We start from the raw sequence: 6,052 nt of genomic DNA, 5'->3' as shown, positions 1-6,052 counted from the left end.
TGTAGAATAGAGAAATAACTCTTGTAAATATTTGAGAAAAAGCCAAAAGCACCTAATAGAATAATGGATATAGAGTAAGCACATGGAAGTTAAATAAACAATAAGTTGCTCAGTCATAATTCACATCCATTTCTATGGCAAAAAGAAAAGTTTCATAGTATCGTATAGGTGAAGCTGTTAGCAAGTGAAAACTTGTATAAGCTGCTATGAATTGCTATAATCATGTTGGTAAGTTATTTGTCATTATGTAGTAACACTGAAGATGTTCATATTCTATGACTTAGAAATTTTACGACTAGGTTTATATCCTTGAGCAGTGCTGTTCAAAAGAATTCTTTGTGATGATGGAAATATTTTCTTTTTTTTTTTTTCTTTTTTTTTCTTTTTCTTTTTCAGTTGTCTTTTTTTATTTTTATTTATTTTTATTTTTTTATTTTATTATTATTAGTAGTATTATTATTATTATACTTTAGGTTTTATGGTACGTGTGCGCAATGTGCAGGTAAGTTACATATGTATACATGTGCCATGCTGGTGCGCTGCACCCACCAACTCGTCATCTAGCATTAGGTATATCTCCCAATGCTATCCCTCCCCCCTCCCCCCACCCCACAACAGTCCCCGAAGTGTGATGTTCCCCTTCCTGTGTCCATGTGTTCTCATTGTTCAATTCCCACCTATGAGTGAGAATATGCGGTGTTTGGTTTTTTGTTCTTGCGATAGTTTACTGAGAATGATGATTTCCAATTTCATCCATGTCCCTACAAAGGACACGAACTCATCATTTTTGATGGCTGCATAGTATTCCATGGTGTATATGTGCCACATTTTCTTAATCCAGTCTATCATTGTTGGACATTTGGGTTGGTTCCAAGTCTTTGCTATTGTGAATAATGCGGCAGTAAACATACGTGTGCATGTGTCTTTATAGCAGCATGATTTATAGTCCTTCGGGTATATACCCAGTAATGGGATGGCTGGGTCGAATGGAATTTCTAGTTCTAGATCCCTGAGGAATCGCCACACTGACTTCCACAAGGGTTGAACTAGTTTACAGTCCCACCAACAGTGTAAAAGTGTTCCTATTTCTCCACATCCTCTCCAGCACCTGTTGTTTCCTGACTTTTTAATGATTGCCATTCTAACTGGTGTGAGATGGTATCTCATTGTGGTTTTGATTTGCATTTCTCTGATGGCCAGTGATGGTGAGCATTTTTTCATGTGTTTTTTGGCTGCATAAATGTCTTCTTTTGAGAAGTGTCTGTTCATGTCCTTCGCCCACTTTTGGATGGGGTTGTTTGTTTTTTTCTTGTAAATTTGTTGGAGTTCATTGTAGATTCTGGATATTAGCCCTTTGTCAGATGAGTAGGTTGCAAAAATTTTCTCCCATTTTGTAGGTTGCCTGTTCACTCTGATGGTAGTTTCCTTTGCTGTGCAGAAGCTCTTGAGTTTAATTAGATCCCATTTGTCAATTTTGGCTTTTGTTGCCATTGCTTTTGGTGTTTTAGACATGAAGTCCTTGCCCATGCCTATGTCCTGAATGGTAATGCCTAGGTTTTCTTCTAGGGTTTTTATGGTTTTAGGTCTAACATTTAAGTCTTTAATCCATCTTGAATTGATTTTTGTATAAGGTGTGAGGAAGGGATCCAGTTTCAGCTTTCTACATATGGCTAGCCAGTTTTCCCAGCACCATTTATTAAATAGGGAATCCTTTCCCCATTTCTTGTTTTTGTCAGGTTTGTCAAAGATCAGATAGTTGTAGATATGTGGCATTATTTCTGATGGCTCTGTTCTGTTCCATTGATCTACATCTCTGTTTTGGTACCAGGTCCATGCTGTTTTGGTTACTGTAGCCTTGTAGTATAGTTTGAAGTCAGGTAGTGTGATGCCTCCAGCTTTGTTCTTTTGGCTTAGGATTGACTTGGCGATGCGGGCTCTTTTTTGGTTCCATATGAACTTTAAAGTAGTTTTTTCCAATTCTGTGAAGAAAGTCATTGGTAGCTTGATGGGGATGGCATTGAATCTGTAAATTACCTTGGGAAGGATGGCCATTTTCATGATATTGATTCTTCCTATCCATGAGCATGTAATGTTCTTCCATTTGTAATAAGAGCTATTTATGACAAACCCACAGCCAATATCATACTGAATGGGCAAAAACTGGAAGCATTCCCTTTGAAAACTGGCACAAGACAGGGATGCCCTCTCTCACCACTTCTATTCAACATAGTGTTGGAAGTTCTGGCCAGGGCAATTAGGCAGGAGAAGGAAATCAAGGGTATTCAATTAGGAAAAGAGGAAGTCAAATTGTCCCTGTTTGCAGATGACATGATAGTATATCTAGAAAACCCCATTGTCTCAGCCCAAAATCTCCTTAAGCTGATAAGCAACTTCAGCAAAGTCTCAGGATACAAAATCAATGTGCAAAAATCACAAGCATTCTTGTACATCAATAACAGACCAACAGAGAGCCAAATCATGAGTGAACTCCCTTTCACAATTGCTTCAAAGAGAATAAAATACCTAGGAATCCAACTTACAAGGGATGTGAAAGACCTCTTCAAGGAGAACTACAAACCACTGCTCAAGGAAATGTTTTCTATTAGTACTGTCCAATAGCGTAGTCACAGCTCAGGTGACTAACAGAGCTAATGAGTACCTGAAGTATGGTTAGTATAACAAATGAATGCTTTGTTTTTTATATTTTCAATAATTAAAATTTGAATCACACCTGTGGATAAAGGATACTGTATTGTTCAGCACAGCTTTAGAAAAACTCTCATAGGTGTATAAAGACATGTCTGGAAAGATGGACAATGCTGCATTTTCCGTAAGAGCTATAAATGGGAAACATTGTAAATAAGGAAACAAATAAATCTGGGTACTCATAGGCAGTTAAGATGAATGAACTAGAACTATACTTACTACACTGATTGCGGTGAACACCAAGCTGCTATATCAATGAGAACCTAAAATTCTCTGGCAGAAATAATTTAAGTTCACATACCTTTCTCACATAACTAAGTCTGTGTAATGGTCCAGCTTGGTGGGATAGATCTGTCATTTGAGAACTCAGACTTTTCTACCTTTTGTTCTGCCATAACCTAGGGGCATAGTCCTCATCTCCATGATCAAAGCTAGATGATGAGCAAGGTCACATGCCAGATGGCAGGAAAAGAAAAGACAAGAGGAATCAGATAGCTATTTCCTTTTAAGAAAGTGAGCAAGGAGTTTCACGCGTCATTTCTGCTAGCATTCTATAAAACCCTAGTCACATGCGAGCTGCAAAATGTAGTCACAAGGAAGCTATGACTTCTGAAAGAAAAAGTGTATTTGGAGAGACAACAGCTGTATGCTGTGGTCTCCTTTACTGGCCATCCAAATATCTGTGCACGTATTTCTTCTCAGCCATAGAACATTCATTTCACAAGATAGACAATTCAAAGTCTCAGCCAGTTATGGCAAACAGTTCAAATCCACAGTTTCTGGATGAGATGTGGTTGTCTCTATTGGGTCTGAGCATGTGTCCTCGTGGCCTGGCAACCTGTGAAGGCGAATTGTTGTCATTCTGTCCTCCTAGACTATAACATAGACACACAGAGAATGTGATAGTGGGGAAGAACCGCAATGGCTCTCCCTTCATTGACCCATAGAAGTTATCAAATGCTGGCAGCTGGTCACTGCAGACTCCTTGCCTGGTAGAGAGGTAAGTTGCTTGCTTCGCCCATCTGCCTGTACCTCGGTCTACTCTCTCTTTATTTTCTCTCCGTTTTTTAAATAGAGACAGGACCTTGCTCTGTCACCCAGGCTGGAAAGCAGTGGCACCATCATAGATCACTGCAGCCTCAACCTTCCCAGCTCAAGTGAACTTCCTGTCTTAGCCTCCTGAGTAGCTGGGACCACAGGCATGCATTACCGCACCTGCCAAATTTTTTGAATTTTTGTAGAAATGGGATCTCATGATGCTACTCAGCTTAGTCTTGAACTCCTGGCCTCCAGTGATCCTCCTGTCTCAACCTCCCAAAGGGCTGGGATTACAAGCATGAGCCACCATACCTGGTCCTGGTTCTATTCTCTTGTAGAGTAATTCCTTTTTCTATTTTTCTCCCGGGTCCTTGTCTTGCCCTCTGACAGTTTCTTTATCCGTTTTCATCTTGGGTCACATATGAAGTGGACATTAGAGAGTAAACCATTCTTTGGTACTTCAAGCCTGAAACAATCATGGAATTTTGCAAGTCAAACTTTTGGGTTGTTTTTTTTTTTTTTTTGGTAGTATAATGTTCTCAAAAATGTTGTAGGCTTCTAATCCATTTACTTCCTGTTGGTTGTTCCAATGATCACATTGAAAATTCCTCATCGACAGTTTTCTTAAACTGTACCTCCTTTATTTTCTGACTTCTGTGTTCCAGTGACACATTAAAGAAGAGGAGGCACTGGAGGTGGCCCAAGGTGAAGGCCATAGAGAATTTAAAAGGAAAACAGATCAAAAGATGGGCTGCTGTTTATTTTCTCCATGCTCTGGAAATTCTAAACAATTTCAGTGATAAAATATACCCCTAGCCAGGGCAGAAAACTTCTACATCTCCCAATTTCTGAGGGGCACATGCCTTACATATTCTTATCTCCCTCAATATAATGCTTGTTCCCCTAAGATCATCGAAAATGATAAGTTTTATGGGAAGGTAACAGACTTAATTTTATGTTTGCCCCAGGGTTTTCTGTGTTTGACTGAAAATTCTTAGTCAGCATTTGAAAGAAGTCTATTCTTGCCTGAACTCATTTCTTTGTTGGTAATACTTTCCGAAAATCAGCAGAACTGCCAGTGAATTGTAATAATCTGTTGCCTGTACAGTGCCTGTGACAGACTTGGAAAGCATTTGACCTGGATTCCAAGTTATCAAAGACAGTAGTTGCACCAAATGTCTTTTTTTTCTTTTCTTTCTTTCTTTCTTTCTTTTTTTTTTTTTTTTTTTGAGCCAGAGTCTTACTCTGTCACCCAAGCTGGAGTGCAGTGGCATGATCTCAGCTCACCGCAAACTCCACCTCCCAGGTTCAAGCAATTCTCCTGCCTCAGCCACCCCAGTAGCTGGGATTACAGGCATGTGCCACCACGCCTAGCTAATTTTTGTATTTTTAGAAGAGATAGTTTTCACCATATTGGCCAGGCTGGTCTGTAACTCCTGGCCTCAAGCAATCCTTCCACCTTGGCATCCCAAAGTGCTGGGATTACAGGCATGAGCCACTGTGCTCAGCCCCAAATGTCTTAACTATAGCACACCAAAAGCCACTTGTTTCTCTGTCTACAATGTTGTTTTCTTGCTGTCAGGCACCTGGCCAAATGATAACTGCAACCTACTTTTGACTTTTATGATGGTGGTATTTCACTTCTCATACCAATATTTTAAAATGCTAAAAATATAAGAAAAATTGAACAAGGAGTATAGAGCAATACAGCTGAATAGAAGTCTACACTATTCATTCCCCACCCTACAGGAACACCAAATTTTAACAACTAACTACACATAAAAAGCACCATTATAAGAGCCAAAAAAGGTGAGCAATCACAATACCTGGGTTTAACTTTATATTGCTGAAAGAGTCATTGCAAAGGGCAGGAAAGACAGTCTTGCATTGCCTACACCACCCCTCCCCTATCCCCTTGCAGTGGTGATGGAGAATCTGTGCTGTTTGGAGAGGGAGAGTGCAGCGATTGTGAGGCTTTGCACTGATCTTGGTGCTGCCGTGTCACAGTGAAGAGCAGAGGCAGGCTGTGCTCAGCTGATGTCCACCTATGGAGGAAGAATTTGGACTGGCCCTAGCAAGAGAGGAATCACTCATCCCAGAGGTTAGAGCTTGAGTTCTGGCAAGCCTTGCCACCGCAGGTTTTAGTGTTCTGGGGGCCCTAAGTGAACTTGAGGTGCAGTCTAGGCTACATGGACTGCAATTTCTAGGCAAGATATAGTGCTGAACCCAGTGGACTGGGGAAACATGAGACCTACTGAGACACCAGCCAGGAAAGCTAAGGGAGTGCTTGTGCCATTCCTCTGCCACC

The sequence above is a fragment of the Pongo abelii genome, chromosome 8 (assembly GCF_028885655.2).
Source record: "Pongo abelii isolate AG06213 chromosome 8, NHGRI_mPonAbe1-v2.0_pri, whole genome shotgun sequence".
NCBI classification, from domain to species: domain Eukaryota; kingdom Metazoa; phylum Chordata; class Mammalia; order Primates; family Hominidae; genus Pongo; species Pongo abelii.
The sequence above is the reverse complement of the archived record's forward strand: the minus strand, read 5'-3'. Positions refer to the sequence as shown.